The 20390-nt window shown below is 42.5% G+C and overlaps 1 protein-coding gene across 8 annotated transcripts in view; it reads right to left on the reverse strand.

The window, feature by feature from the left end:
* The window catches only part of CCDC178 (coiled-coil domain containing 178), a 281148-nt gene that overhangs the window by 249699 nt on the left and 11059 nt on the right, over positions 1 to 20390 (reverse strand). For 7 of the 8 annotated variants that reach the window (XM_053249036.1, XM_053249040.1, XM_053249034.1 and 4 more), the window contains one exon: positions 11225 to 11333. The gene's annotated coding sequence lies outside the window, so the exon portion shown is untranslated. Of the gene's footprint in view, positions 1 to 11224; positions 11334 to 14788; positions 14875 to 20390 lie in introns of those variants that run through there. The other variant, XM_053249037.1, reaches the window with a different exon arrangement.

A 20390-nucleotide genomic window follows, 5' to 3' on the forward strand; every position in this document is an offset into this window, starting at 1 on the left:
ATACAGTTTTACACACATACTTGTGCACACATATTACCCTAGATCAGAAACATTTTTTTACATATATGCCTACTACTGTGACCTGATATATGCATACATACAACCCTAGCAATGTTACTATCCCTATTTGCCTATTTGTGTACTCTTTCTCTGTTTCTCTCTCACACACATACACAAACAGTTTATTCCCAAGCATGCAGTCTTGGAAGTTATAGTTTAGAGCCACCACATCTCAGAAAGGGGGCTTGAAACTTATAAAAGTTGCTCCAAGGACTCTGGATACAGTACAAGGAGAAATAAGAAAGCATTTGACTTTTGAGGGCTGGAAAAATGTGTACACAAAGGACAATAAAATGAGCCATGGTCAGAGGCAGTCCTATGCTTCCAGATATAAGAAATGAGAAGCATTGAAAATAGCTCAATGCACAGTTCTGAGAGATTTCTCCCATGTTTTCATATGGCAGCTTGCACTAGAAAGAATGGTACAAGTGTTGTACCAGTACTGTGCTGAAAAATTGAACATTTAATTGAACATAGTGAAATAATGATAGGCCTGGGTTTTAATGTTCATTTTAGCAATTTGTGAAGCTACTTTCAAAAAGCTGGGATACATTAGCTCACTATAAGCTTATTAAAAAAACAAAATAGGCAAGTTATTCATATACTGTTACAAGCACAAAATAAAATAGTAAATATTATAAGGAGAAACACATTGGGATAGAGAACCATTTTCCTCGTGTATTTTGCTATGTAAGCCATTTTGAGAACCTTGTTGCTAAAAAAAGAGTGTACTGTATAAATATTTTAATAATATAAGGCAAAGATATAAGAACACACACACACACACACACACACACACCAGATTAAGACTATAAGAAGTTTAGTACAGTATCTTCAAACCCAACAGCACATAATTAACCAAAATGCAAGAAAAAACAAAAACAGATATATCAATTTGTTAGAGCATTTTTCTTTCTTATTTTTAAAGCTTTTATTATGTTTTATAGTGATTAATTATACTTAGCATTGCTTTGAAAATGTTGGGGATTTTTTTAAAATTAAAAATCTCTCATTCACACAGAGGAGAAGACGAGGAAGTGTGTGTGGGGGGGGGGGGGCTTTTGGGGGTGGTGGTGTCTTTTTCAAAGACATAAAAACACTATAGTTCCCAAATGGGGTGGGAGGTAGGTGGAGAAAAACACATGGACTTCCAAATGCACACAATTCATACAGAGGGAGAAAAGAGAAATAGAGTTACTTAGGCAAGAGGAACAAAACACACACACACCAGATAAGTTTTTTTAATGTTAAAAGGACCTCTCAGCGGCATTTGATACCATCAGCCATGGTATCCTTCTGGACTGCCTCTCGAGTATGGGAACTGGAGGTACTGCTTTGGAGTGGCTCCAGTCCTTTCTTGGGGGGAGGGTCCAGAAGGTAGTGCTGGGGGACTATTGCTCGGCTCCATGGTCATTGGCTTGTGGGGTTCTTCAGGGTTAGGTTTTGTCCCCCATGATGTTCAACATCTACATGAAACCGCTGGGAGAGGTCATCCGGGGACTTGGACTGAGTTGTCAGCAATATGCAGATGACATGCAGCTCTATCTCTCCTTGTCACCTGATCCTAGGGAGGCAGTGGATGTCCTGAATCGGGGGCTGGAGGCCATGATGGGTTGGATGTGGGCTAATAAACTGAGACTGAATCCAGACAAGACAGAGGTAATGTTGGTCAGTAGGAGATCCAATCAGGATGAGGAGATTCTACCAGTTCTGGATGGGGTTGCACTCCCCTTGAAGAAGCAGCTTGGAGGTATTGCTGAACCTAGCTCTGCTTTGGGAAGCTCAGATGGAGGCGGTGGCCAGGGGTGCCTTTGCATGGCTTTGACTAATGCACCAGCTGTGTCCCTTTCTCGAGAAGCCAGATCTGGCCAGTTACCCAGATCTGGCCTTAGTCATGTCACGGCTGGGTTACTGTAACACGCTCTACGCGGGGCTGCCCTTGAAAAATATTCTGAAACTGCAGCTAGTGCAAAATGCGGCAGCTAGGATTTTATCTGGAGCTGCCCATTGGGATCACATCACACCTATTTTGAAAGAGCTACACTGGCTGCCAGTTTGTTTCTGGGTCCAGGTCCAGGTGCTGGTTTTGACCTTTAAAGCCCTTAATGGTTTGGGGCCCAGATATCTGAGGGACCGCCTGCTCTCAAGGGTTGCTGCCCGCTTGTCAAGGTCATCTAAGGGGGCTCTGCTGCAGGTGCCGACAATGAGGGAGGCTCGGCTGTTGTGCACGCAGGATAGGGCCTTCTATGTTGCTGCCCCCAGACTCTGGAATGCTCTCCCAGTGGCTATTCACTCCTCGGTCTCCATCACGGCTTTTAGAAAGCATGTGAAAACTTGGCTTTTTACTCAGGCTTTTATGTGATTGTCTCCTCTGCTGCTTCTTTTTATTTTGTATAGTTATTTTATGCATGTATTTTTAAATCTTTTTAGTTAGATCTCTGGGTTTTTTAGCTTAATATTTTAATTGTGTAATTTTTATAGTCTTGTTTTAATTTTTCTATGTGAACTACCTTGGGATTGTTTTAATGAAAGGTGGTATATAAATAAATAAATAAATAAATAAATAAATAAATAAATAAATAAATAATTTTGCTTGCTATGATGAGCTCAACTTTTCCTCCTGGCTGGCTTGCTCTGCATTTGCATTCGAATGCCAAGCAGGGAAGGAGCACAAGGGACAGAACTCCAGGAGAACCAATTAGGCAGTGGCTGGTGCTGTGAGAGATGGCAGAACTGAAAGGGAAGATGATTAACCCTTCCCTCCCCCTATTTCTGCTAATGCCATCAGCAGCAGCGAGGGGCAGCAAAAAGGGAAGAAATTCCATTTTGGCAGAGGGTGGCCAGTCTTTTTGATGTGGGGGAGTGGGAAGAACCTCTGGGGCTTCCAGAAGTGCCCAGATCTCTGCAGGCCCAGAGACACTTGTCCTCCCTTGCTCTATTAGACCTATGCCCCTGATGTTCAGCAATTGTCAATATGCACAGTAGGATAGCATTTTTGGCTATTATTCTCAGGGCCTAGATAGAAAATATCCCTGCATACAAAATAAACGTTGTCAGCGTAAAACAGAATTTTTTTTGAAATTAGCTTCTCTTTCTTCGTCATTTTAATTTTGTATTGAAATGTCTTCAGATTTTCTAAATGCTTTGCTTTGGATAGGAATAAATTCTAGCAGGTCAGGTTGTGCTTGCATGTTTTAGAAGTTCTTTCTATATTTTTAATTGAGTGGCACTAATTAGAACAAAAAAAGATAAAATTATCTTTATTTGGTGTGTTAAGTATTTAAATATTTTATGTGTATTTCAGCATTTGATCACTGATTTTGTTTTAAATTCTCTGTCAATTATTGTTCACTGTTTTAAAGGATTATGGTGATATGTGGATTGTGCAAACATACGGAGCAATTATACTAAAACAAAGTTTCAATTTGCAGTTACTAAGGCAACCACTACATCTAGAAAAAAGGATGGCTAAGGGACACCACTTTCCTAACTTCAATATGCCTTGTGCTAAAAGCGAATGTTAATAATTGTTCCCTTTGCAAAAATAATAGTATTAAGAAAGAGTTGTCCTATCTACAGATGATACAAGTTGTTCTGGTAAGAACTAATCTTCCTACTTTCCTTTCACTATAATCTGAATTGATAATTACCATCCTGACAAGTTAGCCCACTTTAGCCTTAAACATTCACATGTCTGCCATGTGATGTGGATGACATCATCATGAACTACACCATTGCAGTGTCTCTATGTGTCACTCACTACAGCTGTACCAAATTTGGTTCAGATCAGTTAGATGGTTCACAAGTTAGCCCACTTGTGCCTCAAACATTCATGCATATGCCATCCTGAATCAGGATGGATGTCATCATCACAAACTACATTGTTAAGGTGTCCCTATGTGTCCCTACAACTGTACCCAATTTGGTTCTTATAGCCCAAGCATTGCCAAGTTGATAGACAGACAGACAGACAGACAGACACACACACACACGATCTCAAAAGCTTACTTTCCTTAAGGAAAGTAGACTAAAAACAGGTTGCTTACCAATAATGATGATCTTTGAGTGGTCCTTGTGTATTCACACTATTGGGAGCTGCCACTACTGATCCGTCCAGAAACTTCTAAAGCTCATCAAGATGGTCTGTTGTTGCCTTTACATGATTAGTATGACTGTTAGGGAAGGGTGGTTGGATTCTCAACCACTGCCAGCTTTACAATCTTTCAAAGACAAAGGACTATGACAGTAAGTGAGAACAAAAGATAAGTCTCACCTGCAGTGGGGTAGGTGGAAGGGTCATGTGAATGCACAAGGAACACACAAAGATAATCAGTTACCGGTAAGCAACTAGTTTATTCTTCTCCGTGGTCTTCCATGCATTCACTTTATTGGAAGACTAACTAACTTATCCATATGATGGAGAGGCAGCTGATCACAGTATCTGCTTCAAAACCTCTCTTCCAAAAGAGACCATTACTGCAGACCTGACATCCAGTGTATAATGCTTGATGAATGGTGACTCTGATGACCAAGCTGTTGCATGGCAGATGTCCTGAATTTGAATTCCTGCTAGATTAGTGGCTGCAGACCCTATTGCTCTTGTTGCAAGTCAAGCTGTTTGATACAAAGTGACTGTATTAATAATCCAGTCTGAGAGTCTTTGACTAGACTCCCCCCCCCTTTGTCTCTTCTAGAATAAAAGATAAACAAGGTCCTATCTATCTATCTATCTATGGCTAAGGACGTACGTAGCAAACCCCACCCACACAGTGCTTTACCAATCAGAGGTAACAGAGCAGAAGCACCATGGTGAATGGCAGTGGGGATTCCATAAGCAGATGGCGGGAGGAGTCTGTGAGAGCAGAAGCACCAAGGTGATTGGGTAGCGGGGATTCCATATGCAGATAGGGAGGATGAGCCTGTGATGGTTAAGGATGGTTGGAATGAAACTGTTACTGTTTGGAAGATGTGCTTCATTGAAGAGGAGAGAAGATATATATGTATGGATAGTGGGCAGGGGTCTGTGAAGAGAGGGATCATGAGGGAGGAAAGAGCCCCTTCAGGAGGAGGAGGCTGCCACTGTGCAAATTAAAGGAGGAAACAAGATGAACATGATCTGTTAACTCAGGAAGGAAGGAAGGAAGGAAAGGGAGCAAGAGAGATGGGGGGAAAGAAGAGTGGGGAAGTGAGAAAAAAGGGTGAGAGATGGGCCTGAGGCCTGGGCCTGTCAGCAGCCTGAGGGAAACGAGGAGCCATGGTGGTGGTGGTGGTGGCGGCGGCGGTGGCGGCAGCGAGGAAGGGCCCGGTCATCCACTGCTGCTGCTCCCATGGAGAGGAGCAGGAATGGGGCTAGGGTGAGGGTGGGCTGGTCTCTGAGGTTAGGGGGCTGTGGCTTGGCCAAACAGCACTGGCAACACCGCAAGCACGACCAACAGGGGTGAGGAGGATGGAGCAACAGAATGAAGGAGGAGCTGAAGCGTGGCTCAGGTGAGAGTGGAGAGTTCTTGGCGGTGACGGGGATGTGGTGGGGGGTGAGGGGAGCAATCAAAGTTAAGCTAGTGTATTCTAAATTACTTAATCCTATCCAGACAGTATTTAGCTAAAAATACTTGTAAAATGTTGTGGTCATAAGCTCAAAAGGCTTAAAATATTAAAACAGATAGCACTAATAACAGACTTCAAGCTGGTATGAGATTCTGTACTATTGGAAAGACATTAATAACTCCTTTTCTTTAGCTAATGGGTATGAGTAAATTTAAGACATGTCAATAGCAGGATGGCCTGCAGATATAGCTGCAATGTGCACTTTGACAAGCTTTAGACAATCCTGAAGCCTCCAAAGATGTCAAGTACTGTATAGAAGAACTTCTTGTATTGAAGCAGCTTCTGAAGAAAAACAATGCTGTCTTGTGTGAGAAGTGAATAGTTTCCATTTCAAAGCATATGCTTTTCTTGTAGAAGGCATTCTAGCATTCAATAGAATATTTGACAACAGATCATGATGCTTAATCAAGGACAAATCTTCCATGCTGAGCAATTCCACGTCATGGAATTCTGCCCCTGTTCTGTTAAAGAAGAATAGGGAATCTTGGAAGTTTGATGAACTGGCCCTAAGACAGTCTGATAAGAATAGGAAACCAGCCACCATGGAGTAAGAAGGATACAGTCCATTCTCTGGGACATCACTTTGCTAAACACCCTCTGTTTTAAAGGGAACAGTAGGAAAAGGCAGAACAGTGCCCCTGACCACTGGAACAAAAAGATACTCCCCCAGTGATCGACAAACTACTCCTACTCTTGAACAATACCAGTTACATTTTTGTTGATCTCTGAGGTAAAGAGATCTACTGATGAGAACCCAGCTTTTAAATATCATACAAAGATGGGTCCAAGAGATTCTCCACTCATGAGTCTGAGGAAGATTCACGTGTCTGTTCAGAAAATCCACCTGAAAATTCTCTACACGTTGAATGTGTATTGCCTTTGGGGTGATCTTGTGGTGAGTGCACCCGTTTCAACATGAAACTGTTAACCTGCAAAGGAATCTTGAGACTGATCCTCCTTACCTGTTGAGGTAAGACATTGCTGTGGTGTTGTCTGTCACAACACAGGAAGGAAGGACTGCATTGCCTGGAGGATCACCAATAATTCCAGGTAATTTATGTGGAGATAGCTTTCTTCCTGTGTCCAAAGGCCCCAACCCAAGAATGAGGCATCTGATATTATCTGGACTGATGATTGCAAAAGTTGGAATGGTACAACCAAGTATAAATGAGAGGTAATATCCCACATCTGCAGTAGCTTCATTCTTAGTACATCCCCAGGAGAAACTCTGAGTGGAACTACAGACCCAGAAGCCCATGTGCTCTCCCAGGAGGCGCGCAGATGTCCCATGCTGCTCGGCATCACTTCCTGCCCACCCCCAAGGCTCCTGAAGATTGCTGTGCTGCCCATCCATTCCCGCACCAGTGCTAGGCATGCACTTGAAGGGCCCACCACCACTAGAGTAACTGGGGCACTTGCTCCACATTCGGCTGCCTCCTGGTGGTAGGGGTAGGGATTTCCAACATCGGAAATCCCTTGTTTCTGTCATGCACAGGCCAACTATTCATAAACTGATCCCTTACATCAAGGATTAATATTGAGGTAAAAAAGGAGAGTATGGATAATGTCTTGGATAGTCCATGTCCCCAGCAAATGAAGAGGGTGAACAGGAAACTGGACACCTCACTTCACAATCTTATGTTGAAAGTACACTCAGAAAACCTTGTAAGTTTCTCCCACTCTTTAGGGGGAGAACCTGAAGATCCCCATAAGGCCAATACCTGTCATGCTAAGACATCATTGGAGGCCAGGCTAATAATGATGAAAATCACAATGCACTTTCTGAAATTATCCTCGATATTAATCTTCTGATTGAGCTTATGAATAAGGAACCAGCTGAGGTGCTGGACATTCTCACTGGAGAAACCCAGATGCAGTAGGTGACATCAGTGGAGTATTCAGAATCACAATTTCCTCCTCTAGGTTTGCCTCCAAAAGAGGCTGAGGCAATGGAACCATAGAGACTGTTCACTATAGAAAATGTAGATGAAGATGTCAACAATTCTGCTGGAAGGTTCTGTAAGTATCTTGACCATCAATGTTGATGATGAAGTTGATATCATGTTCAACACTGGTGCCAATATTATAGCATAGTGAACCTTTGAATGCTGCTTCTTTTTCAGGGTTTTTTCTTTTTCTTTTTTTTTTTTTCAGATCTCATCCTTCTGTCTCAGATGCTTACTCAGTGTTGAAGTCTATTTGTCAGCCCCTTCAGACTTCCTCTTCACTGAGGATTTATGTCCACAAATTTCTTGCTACTCCTCATGAATGGTTGGTGGAGCCAAGGTCAAACTTGTGTTCAGCTGCAAAATATTGGGCAGCAATGCTGAACTGAGTGTTGGAGAGAGCGACATCAAGATTGAAGGCCTTGATAATGGAGGCAAAGGAGTCTATGTCAAAGTTGGTGTTGACATCAAAACCAAAGCAGATGTTGAAGTCAGGCAAAGCACTGCATCCATATAGCACTATAACATATTCATATAGCACTGCTCTTAATTGCCACCCTCTGCTTTTATGATTTTGCTTTGAAAATTCTAAGCAAATTTTGCAAAGATTTACCTTATGGTCCTCCCCTAAACATAAAAGGCAGCAGCCGTGGTTGTCTGTTGTTGGTAATTTTGCTTTACAAAGATGATACCTATTAAAGGATTATTTTAAGTCCATGTGTCAAAAACAAGTAGATCTGTGGTAAACACAGATGAAACCAGAAACATTTCATCCAAACACACACACAAAAAGGAATCTTCTCACTTTCTGTTGAAACTTTCCTCCTCATTGCTTGCGCGGTAGTCAAAAAGGAACTAGGGAACGAATGCTCCAGTGGTCTTTCCCTAATGGTTACACTGAACACATGAGTAATGTCAGTGTCCTGAGGAGCTTGAGAAGTTTTCTAAAAGATCAGCTGTGCTGGCACAGCTCTCAATATTGTGAATGCATGAGGGATGATGAAAAAGATGAAAAATTGTATGCCAGTTCCAAAGAAATGTTTTGAGTCCACTGAAATGTTTTTAAATTATCTCATGGATGCATGCATATAGGTGACAATATTTTATTGGAATATGCCACGTAAACAACTTACTCAAAAATCACTCTTGGGCTAGCTCTTGTGAATTACGTTCACAAAGTAGAGATGCTGCAGAAATCCACTAGGTTCCATTTCCAGTATGGATACTGCAGTTCCATTAGTGCAAACAAGTATCCCAGACCTACCTTATGTCTGATTCTGTCTGGGAATCTTTGGGAAAACAGATCTATCCACTGTTACTATTATTATTATGAATATTTATATATCGCTTTTCAACAGAAGTTCACAACACACTTTACATAGCATGAAGAAATAAGGTGGTTCCCCTGTTCCAAAAGGGTTCATAATCTAAAGAGAAACACATGGTATCCACCACCAACAGCCACTGCAAAAATGCTGTTGGATAGGAACAGCTGCTCTCTCCCTGTTAAATATAAAATAATTACCTCTTTAAAAGGTGTTTCTTTGCTCGGTTAGCAGGGGTATGTTGGCTATGCAAACTTTTATTCGTGGTGATAAAAAAAATAAATGCAACTGGATGCCCAGCATCTTGCACAAGGTAGGAGATCTATGTCCAAATCAAGCAGTGTATTGGCTGTGGTGAAACCAACAAGCTTTCCTCATCCCCACCACCTCTGCAGTGGATTCATAAACATCTCTTCAATGTTTTCAATCTTCTCAGAACTTAATTATGTCAGGGATTCCCAACCAGTGGTACTCCAGATGTTGCTGAATTACAATTCCCATCATCCACAGCCATGATTTATTTTTGCTAGGGATGATGGGAGTTGTAGTTCAGCAACATCTTGAGAACCCTTGTTCAAAAACACATGATATATCTGATTATCGATTACTCACCACACATACAAAATAATGATGGTGAGTGTCTGCCCAAACAATGCCAAGAAAAATGACATCTCCAGGAACCTGTAACTCCTGGACAGCTCAAACCAATAAATTCCTGAATAGGTGCAGTTTTGCCAAAAATTGCATATTAAATCAAGGTCCACTGAAAGGGAAGGCAATTTTGAAATCCAGATTGCCAGATACAGAGAGGCAAAAAGATATGGTGAGTAGTCAGGTGTCTGGTATCTCACTTTTTCATTACCTCATAAATCATTAATCAACCAAAGCATCTTTCAGATCTAAAAATCTTTTAATCTTTGAACAGCTTTCTTTGCTTTCTGCTTTCAGACAATGGAAACAGTAGTTAAATTTGGGCAATATGGTGAGATTCCATGTAGGAGTGCTTATGGTCTTCTGACTTGGGAGAAGCAGACGATATCATCCACTATGCATTTTTTTGCCTCTTGTATAGATATCTAAGGGAGGTATTACTGAGTATATATCTGGCCAGAATGATTTGAAATGTTTAAATGTATTTATTTGTTAAGCAACACTGACCAGTCTGTGACTTTTAAAATAGCTTTGTTTGCAGCAGGTGTGACCTGGATTAGTTCACAACTAATGAGCTCACAGACCATAGAGATGACAAATATAACTGATATGACAGGGTTGGGTTCTTTTGGCCTACTTTCCTTTAGGAAAGTAAGCTTATAAAATCACCCAGCTTTCTGTCTGTGTGTGTGTGCGCGTGTGTCTATCAACTTCACAATGACTGGACCCCGATTTGAACCAAATTTGGTACAGTTGTAGGGACGCCTAGGGACACCTCAACAACGTCGTTTGTAATGATGTCATCCACCTCAATTCAAGATGGTGGATATGTGAACATTTGAGGCACAAGTGGGCTAACTTGTGAAGATGGTAATTATCAATTAAGATTATAGTAAAAGGAAAGCAGGCATATTAGTTCATAACAGAACTCTCCTGGGTTTTTTATGAGATGCTATAATGTGATGCTTGTGTGCATAGATTTTTTGGTAGATCTTTTTGGATATACTGGATATATTATAAGGCAATTTCTTTCTATACAATAAAAGTTCAATTGATTAATTGAAACTATGAGCTTTTCCACACTAATAGTAATAAGTGAAAGTGAATTCAAATATTCATAGTGCAATGAAAAATTATTTAGATGAGGTACTTATTCCCACTATTAGCTCCAAAATGTTTCCACTTGTCATGAAATCAGTCTTCACATTAATTTTTATATAAATTTATACATTAGAAACAGAAGTGAGTATTCTGTTGTCAGTTAAGCCTATAGCCCCATTCAGATGTTTAAAAAAGGAGGCTGTACTCATATACAACCTCCAAAAGCTTGCTGGAAGTTCCACCCAGTGTATCAATCATTCAACTCTCCCAACACATCCCTCATGCTTACAGTGTTAGTCTGAAATGGTGAATGCTGTAATGATGTAATGGAAACTGGCTCAATCCAGATGGGGGCAATCCCCCACCCGATGTTCATGCAAGTACAGCCTCCATTTTATAACTGAAAGGAGCTCATATAGTCCCTTATTGCAACCTGAACAGAAATGTCTGAAGAAATGTCGCAACTAAAGAAAAGCAGGCATTTCCTGCCTGTTTAAAATGACTTATTTACATTATATGGAACGGAAATGTTTTTACCTGTTAAATTCCCTTTTCAATCTTTATTGTGTCTTTATTTAAAAAACAAAAAACATTTCACTGTGAGGCAAAACATGAGCTTGTCTGATGGCTCCAGTTTGGCATTTAACTGTAATGAAAGAAGAACATACAATTAAGTCAGCTTTGTAGATTTTATCATATCAGAAGAAGCACTTAAATAATCTAATCTGCTATATATTATATGTATGAAAGTTCATGCTCATGATTTCCACCAAATCAGTCTCCTGCACTGATTTAGTAGTTAACAGACTTCACAAGGTTTTTCAGCAGCCCACTCATTTTCTGGTACATGTACATGCACACACATATGCACACGCACACACATCACATCTCTTTTCATATAGAAGAAAAACAAAACTGTAATATAACCCTCTGTTTGTGCACACAGCTTAAGATGGTTTTGAGACAGTGGCAGAACACCATAATGACAAACCATCTCCCAACTCCCTGCTCAACCAAAAACATGCTACCTAGATCACAATTAGCTATGCATGTTTCCCTCAAAAAGCCTCACACCAAACCAGATCCCTAATAATTTCACCATGGCTGTGACTCATGAAACAATGCAGCAGAAGTACTTCCCCAGCTACTTGGATTACCTAAAGAGAAGGCCTATTACATCCCAAACCTATGCAGAGTTAGGCATGCCTAAGTTCATATAAATAAATGAACCCTAGAAGGCCTAACCCTGAATATCATCAAGTGGCATGACTACAGTATTCCAAAGCAAACAAGTAGGTGCATCAGACACACTGGAATATTCTACTACAAGCAACTAAGAGCAGAGCAGGGGAACTAGAACATAGAGAGAGAAAGTGAAAGAGAAAAAGGAGGGGAAGAAGAAACACAAGAGTGCTTAAATAGTCAAGATACTATGCCAGCCTGTGCCCAACCTCCACATTCGCAACAGGAGGCCTAAGCAAAGGAGGGCAAAGTCATGGGCCTTTTTAATATGGTGGTTTCTAGCGAAGTAAGTCCAGGCCCAGTAGCTGCTTGTTCTGATGATATGCAGCCCCCACCCCATATATTTTGATGGCAAATGGAGCCAGTCCAAAAAAAGTGTGGGGTGTTGGGGGAAAAAAGCAATGAAAATTCACAGAGCTTTCACAGCATATTCTAAACTATTGCAGGAGAATTGACATTCAGCTGATTAGTGAGAACAGGTGTTGTGATGTCTCCAGAATACGCAAAGGTGTGCCAAGCAGTTTGGGGGCCGGAGCAAGTACTGGGCTGTGTTCAGTACATGAGCATCCCCCCCTACCACACACACACATTTTTGCACTTTATTTTTTGGCAGCTGTCGCCACCATAGTCAACATAACCCCACCACCACCACCACACACACAAGTCCCCACTCAAATGCAGCATCTTCCTACCACTGCTGCCCTTGCTGCAGTCTTCCTGCCTGCCACTGCTTGCTTCCATTTCTGCCACTCTCACCACCCATTGCCACCATTGCTGCTCCTCCCTCCCGCCACTGCTTGCAGAGCTTTGCCACCACTGCTGCCATTCTTCCTTCCCACCAGACTTGCAGATCTTTGCCACCCTTGCCACTGTTCCTCCTACCTGTTGCCCCACTGCTGCTTGTGGCACCTTGCAACCATTGCTGCTGCTGTTCTCCCGCCTGCTGCCTCGCCTCCGCTTATGGAGCCCTGCTGCCTTTTCCACCATTGAAGCTGTTCCTCCCACCACTGCCCCTTGCAGCACCCTGCTGCCGTTGCTGCTGCTCCTCCTGCCTGCTGCCCCACCACCACTTGTGAGGCAGCTCGTGCAGTGGTAAGGGGCTGTATAGCCCTTTTCCTCTCTCCAGCAATGGACAGAAAGAGAACGGGGCCATCCAGCTTCTTACTGGCACCTGAGCCATCTGAGAAATGGAGGATGCATGTGCACCCTGTGCCAGCATCTCCCCAGCCAGTTCTTGCAGGTGAGTGCGTAGATGTGTCATTCCTCTCAGCCCATCTACCTGCTCTCCATGACTGCAAATGGCAGCAATGGTGGAAGAGGAAGGCCAGAGGTGGTGCCAATGTGCAGAGGAGAAGGAAGGTGACTCCTGGGGGCTGACCCCTGAGACAAGTATAGATTGCCAAGAGTGGGGAAAATAGAAGGCAAAGGAAACTAGTGAGCAAAACCTATAGCTTTTCCATGCAAAAAGGTCCATGTGTGGATGGAAGAAAAAGGGAGAAAAATCAGAAAGAGGCTATATTTGTAGACAACCCATAGTGACTGCCATTCATTGCTGTACGTCCTGCTATTCAATAGCAATTCAGCCATGTCTGTGAAAGGCCACTAACTGAGCTCCTGAGCATTTACTTCAAGACACACAAAGGCCTACAAGCCACTTTCTCTTTCCTTGCACAGCAATAAAATTGTTCTAAAGTTTCATTCCATAATGTGCACACTGAATCATGAAGTACACAAAAAGGGGAAAAGGGGGGGACGGACTCTGCACTACCATTTGGGAGGATCTGGGGATCCCGTTGTGTCAATGATAAGAAGGTAAAGCTGCAGTTTCATGAGGTAGTATCCAGACTAAATTAGTCATGACAAAGCACCATTGAAATCAACGAAACCATTAATTTCAATGGGACTTTTTAATGACTAACTTAGTCTGAATGCCACCCATCTGCAGCAAATTGTTAGGGGCCTTTACATAGCAATTGGTAGCTGCAATTCATAATGGGGAGAAGCACCTGTTTTCCATAACCTGAAGGACTTAATCCCAGAATGGCTTAATCCCATAACTAGAAGCCTTAAAGCCTTGGCTACGGCCACTTAGTGAAGTCTGCAGCTGTGAGCAGGGATGTGAACCCAAGTTGCCTTGGTCCAAGTCCAACATTAACCACTTGAAACACTTCTATTGTGCAACAAGGATGAATATAAGAAAGAATTCACAGGTTTTCCTCACTCACTCTTCAGCTTGCAAAGAACAAGTTTATTTTAGTTAATATTCATTTAATTATGTATTAGATTTAGATCCTCTTTTTCAGTCTGGAGAGGCTTCCAGAAGTGCAGACTGAAAGTTCCTTTGGTGAGGCTCCCTCCTGGGAGAAACATCAGGTAGCACAAGTAATATTTCATGGCATTTTGATCAAACTGGGCATGTTCCACTTATAACAGGGCAGAGTGCAGGGGAGAGATTATAGGGACAGGACTCGTACAGAGTGCTCTGAGGAGCCTCTCTGTACAAGAGGCTCCTCATCTGAGGAGACAGTCCAGCCACTCATCTGAGGAGACAGTCCAGGAAGAGCACAAGACTGCCATCTGCAGAAAACCTTCAAGTGGTTTCTGGGTCACACCGCTGGGAAGGGAGAAAGGGGCAGAGTTTTCATAGACATGTTTACCCCAAGCCTCCCCTAAGCTTCGAGCAAAGGGAGTTCATCCATTGCTTCCCTGCCACAGCTGCAGGAGGTGATGGATAGGAAGCCACACAACATTCTAGTTGTTGGTTTATCTTCTCTGTTACGCTTCATTATTCCATGGGAAAGAGTAATAGCTCGTCACCTCCTGTCACCCTCTGCCTCTTCACTCCATGCTCCAACTTACCAGTTCCAATCCGGCTTTATTTATGCCTGTGGGCTCAGCTTTTCCCTCCTCCTGTCCAGGCAGCTAACTGCCTTGCATTCTTTTGGCTGGAGTTTGTTATTATCATCTCCAGGGCAACGGTGGCTATGTAGAAGTATCCCATGTTTGGTGCACCCCTACCCAACCTCTATACCTTTCATCAAAAAGTGGTTGTGTGCCTGCTGAGCTCCTTTTAAAAACAGCTACTAAAAACAGCTATTTCCAGCTTGGATCCAGTGGCAAGTGACCCTGATCCCATTGGGGGGGGGCACTCCAGAACGTGGCAGAAGAGGGCCCTAAATAAATTAGAGGCACAGCAGGAAAGAATTTTTAAAATGGGGCCTAAGGAGCCTAAGCTGCCTGTGGAAGCTTATGGGCTAGATTTCTTAGGGCTAGTCCCTAAATTGTGACTAACTCTGCAAAAACAGGACCCACAAAGTTGAGGGGGAACTCCCTAGAGTCCTCACAGCAACACAAACAGAAGATCAGAAGATCACAAACAGGCTCTGGGACAACCCCAGAATAACTCCCTTCCCTCCTAAAATGGCAATTTAAAACAGAACTACAAATTGTGAGTTTAAAACAATGCAAAATGAGGCACACCCCTTTTAGGATGGCTATTCTCTCAGCAATGGAATGGGGCAGAGGTGTAAAGGGGTACCGTTGGAAAGAAAAGAGCCCCATTATTCAGTGAATATGCATGGCCTTCTGGGAGTCCCCTAAGTGTGTGTGTGTGTGTGTGTGTGTATGAAATTTTCAAACTGGCAAGGAAATCTACAGTATTTTAAAACACCAATGCGAACACGCTTTAGGAGAGGCTGGAGGGGGGCAACTCTTCTGCTTTTCTCAGTAACTTTTCTCAGTAACAAAGCAAGTTATCTCCTTGAGGGGGGTATTGTTAGAAAGGGCAGAGTCTCAGGAATCAGAAGGTATGCAGCACAAAGATGGGGGACTCTCCCCAAGCTTCCCACAAATTCTCAAATATGATCCCCACATTGGCAATATACAAAAAAGAAAAGAAGAATTTCCCTGAAGGGACAACATGTAAGAAGAGACTGGTCTGCAAAAACCCCTTTTAGACCAACACTACCTGAATGCATCAAGTGCCCCCAGTTCAAGTGCAGGCCCCCTGAAAAGGAGCAGGGTCCCTGAATTTGGGAATGAGGATCAGGAACTTTATGGATATTCACAGGGAGTTTAGAAGAAGAAGAGAGAGGATAAGACCCAAGGACATTACTGGGGAGTGATGAAATGTTACAATTTGGGGCAGCTCCACTAAAAGGGACAGTTTTAAAAGTGCAAGATGAGTGTGCCTCCAACTCTCCTGTGCCTCCAGTGAAACAGATTAAAGTTGCAATAGGAAGAGGACACTATCCTTTTAAGAGATACAACAGCTTGAAATATTTAGATATAATAGATCAGCAGGCTGAGTGGGTCAGTCTTGGACTGGTTCTGGTCCTACCGGGAGGGTAGGGAGAAAAGCTGGTCTTGTGGTAGTGAGCAATAATTGTCCCCTTTGCTAATCAGGGTCCACCCTGGTTTGCATTTGAATGGGAGACTACATATGAGCACTGTAAGATATACCCCTTAGGGGGTGGGGCCACTCTGGGAAGAGCATCTGCATGCAGAAGGTTCCAAGTTCCCTCTCTGGCATCTCCAAGATAGGGCTGAGAGAGACTCTTCTGCCTGTCTGTGTAGACAATACTGAGCTAGACAGACCAATGTTCTGACTCAGTAGAAGGTAGCTTCCTATGTTCCTATGCTGGGTCCAGAACGTGTTACTGGGGGACTGTTGCCCAGCCCCATGGCCATTGGACTGTGTGGTCTCCTTGTAGTTTAACATCTACATGAAACCGCTGGGGGAGATCATCCAGAAATCTGGGCTTCAGTGCCAACAATATGCAGATGATATCCGGCTCTATCTATGTCATCTGATCTCAGAGAGAAAGAGGAAGTTCTGAGCCATGGTTCGTAAAACTTTAATGGGCTGAATGTGGGCTAACAAATTGAAAATTAATCCTGACGAGATGGAGGTAAAGATGGTTAGCAGAAGGCCTGATCAGGATATGGGGTTTTAGCCTGTTCTGGATGTGGTTGCACTCCCTCTGAAGGAACAGGTTCACAACTTGTGGGTTCTCTTGGATCTGATAATGCTTCTAGAAAATCAGGTGGCAGCAGTGGCCAGGAGCACCAGTTACTCAACTTTGGTTGAGCAACTACGACCCTTTCTTAAGAAGACTGATCTAGCCTCTGTCACCCTTGCCTTAGTCATGTCATGTTTGGATTATTGCAATGCGCTGTACATGTGGTTTCCCTTGAAAAGTATTTGGAAACTACTGATGATGCAGAATGCGGGTGCCAGATTGGTCTCTGGGACTGCTCGCAGCGCACATATTACTCCAGTCTTGAAATCACTACACTGGCTGCCAGGGACAATTCAAGGTGCTGTTTCTGGGTACAATGGTGCGAGAGAGAGAGAGAGAAATAAATGCTGTCAGGCAGCAAGCGCTGCCTGAAATGACTGAGGGAGAGCTCGCTTGGGGCTCTCCGGAGCTCGAGGCCACGCCACTGTGCGGGTGACGGCACAAACATGGAGGCTTTCGGAGGCCTTTTTCATTGGCGGCCTAGGTGCTTTGAACCAGTTCACACAATGGTGGCTCCGCCCCTGAATTCAAGGTGCTGGTTATGACCTCTAAAGCCCTAAACGGCTTGGGCTCTAGGTACCTGAGGGACCGCCTACTCCCAGCTGAATCTACCCAACTGACTAGATCAGCTGGGAGAGCTCTGCTCTGCAAGCCAACAGCAGCTGAGGCCCATTTGTCAAGTATGCGGGACAGGACCTTCTCAGTTATTGCCCCCAGGCCATATAATTCACCTGTGGATGAAACCCTCATGGCTCCCTCTCTCCCAGACTTCAGGAGGATACTGAAGACTGCCCTTTTTATTCAGGCTTTTGACCAATGAGCTGTCGCTGATCTTTTTAATTTTTTAGCTATGTTTTGTTCTATTTTTATGTTTTAAATGAATTTTATTGTTTTATCTTGTTTTTAATCAACCTAGGGTCTTAGGATGAAGGGAGGTATTTAAATTAAATATAAATAAATAAAATCCATGGATCTTAGGGAGGAAAAAAAATCCAACAGATACCTCCGAATGGGAAAAAACGAAGGCAGAACTTTGGTCAGGTAAAGATAGGTCACCTGTAGATAGGTTACCTGGAGAAAAACCTGAGAAGAAGAGGACTCTTCTTAAGTAATAAACAAAATAAAAGAGTGAAATAAGCTATGAATAGAAACAATGCCTGATGCAACTGAATGGCAACTTGTAACTTTTTTTGAAAACAGCATTTCTGAAAAGAATAAAGAATATTAATTATTATGAATAGAGAAAGTAAACTATGAAATAAACAAGTTGTTCAAGTAAAAATTAATCTGCCTACTTTCCTTTCACTATCCCTACAACTGGACTAAATTTGGTCCAAATCATTAGGTAGTTCACAAGTTAGCCCACTTGCACCTCAAACGTTCATGCATCCGCATCTTCAAATAGGATAGATGCCATCATCACGGACAATGCGTCTGAGCTCTCCCTATGTGTCCCTACATCTGTACCAAATTTGATCCAAATTGATTCCCACTTACACCTCAAATTTTCATGTGTCCACCATTTTGAATCAGGGTGGACATCATTACAAACTATGCCCTTGAGATATCCCTGTGTCCCTACACCTGTAGCAAATTGAGTTCAAATTGGTTAGGTGGTTCACAAGTTAGCCCAATTGCACCTCAAATGTTCACATGTCTGCAATATTGGAAGGGGTGAATGATATCATTACAAACTATACCACTGAGATGTCCCTATGTGTCATTCACTACAACTGTACCAAATTTGGTTCAAATCGGTTAAATGGTCCAAGAGTAAACCCACTTGTGCCTCAAATTTTCATGCGCCCGCCATATTGAATCACAGTGGATGACATCACCACAAACTATGCCATTGAGCCACCCCTATGTGTCCCTATAGCTGTAGCAAATTTGGTTCAAATCAGTTAGGCAGTACACAAGTTAGCCCACTTGCAGCTCAAATGTTTACACATCCACTATTCTGAATTGGGATTGATGACACCATCAAACTATGCCATTGAGATGTCCCTATGTGCCCCTACAATTGTACCCAATTTGGTTCATATTAGTCCAGGCATTGCAAAGTTAACAGGGACACACACACACACACACACAGAGAATGCCAGGTGATCTCATAAGTCTACCATAAAGTACGCTAATAAATTATCAAGGAACTATTGAAGAAACTATGGAAAGTGTGCACTAATAATAAAAATATTGTACCTAATATGTTAAAGGTGCTCTCTCTCTCTAACGTACCTGTCACTAATCCCATGTTTGGCAGCTCTCACAAGAGTTTGCAAGCATCTTTCGGACAGTGGCAGGGCTGGCTGGCCGCACTTTCCCTCCCCGCCTGCAGGAGGGTGGTGAGAGAAAACAGACTGGGAGGAGGAGAAGGGACTGGGGCTGAAGGGAGCGGGGGTGGGGGAAGAAGGGATAGACACGAAATGAAGATGAGGGGGAGAGACAGGGGTGCAGATGCTCTGCCCTGGATCAGCTAGTATATTTTTATTTAGCTATAACTTTCTTATCTCAGTTTTTTTTTTTAAATGTATGTCTGTATGCATGTTTTCTGAAACATGTTTTCTTATAGTAAAGGTAAAGTTGTGCTGCCTAATCAGTGTCGACTCCTGGCAACCACAGAGCCATGTGGTTTTCTTTGTAGCTACTATTTAAGTAAGCAGTTAAGAATTAAATTATAATTGAGTGCTCAATTAGATAGTAATATATTTTAAGTATAGATTAGGTGGTTTAGTTAAGATAGATTCTCTCTCTCAAATTTATTTAAAACTTCTCAAAATTATTTAAAACCTCTCAAATGTGTTGAAATGTGGACATTTATAAACATGAAATCAAATCAAATCCCCACCAAAAGAGGGTGTCACATCTCACATCAATTTTCTAAGCGGTTTTGGTGAGTTTTGGTTCTTAAGTGATTAAAAGAAGTGAAAGGTGAACCTGAGAAAAGCCATTGTGTGCGGTCTTTATAAGTCCTCTTTATACTGAGAAGAGCACCTGATGTTTTGCACTGGTGCTTGGCTTTCACTTGTGCCTTCCTAGTCAAAACAATTAGATCATTGCAATCTGACTTTTGTTTTGAGTTGGGAGAAGGAAAGGGAGAGTGAAGCGCTTTAACTAAGGCCTGGAACAGGGTGTCGGAGGGTCAGAAGGGAAAGATCTCGAGTAGATGCTGAAGTAGTTTTGGTGATATTTGAGATGGATAGATCAGCTGTACATGTTTCTCTTCAGCAAGCAGAGAGAGAGAGAGAGAGATTTGTAATTTTCAGCTTGCTTTTTGCATCCTTAATGTCTTGTGGCATCTTTTCTCTTTTTGTTATTGCTACTGCTTTTTGAAACTAAAAACCTCTAATGAAACCAAGTACCTTAACATTATGTCATTGTTTGAGTTCTGATTTGTGTTAACTGACAAATAGACATTAGAGAAGAAATGAATTCCATCT

The sequence above is a fragment of the Hemicordylus capensis genome, chromosome 4 (assembly GCF_027244095.1).
Source record: "Hemicordylus capensis ecotype Gifberg chromosome 4, rHemCap1.1.pri, whole genome shotgun sequence".
In the NCBI taxonomy this organism is placed as follows: Eukaryota; Metazoa; Chordata; class Lepidosauria; order Squamata; family Cordylidae; genus Hemicordylus; species Hemicordylus capensis.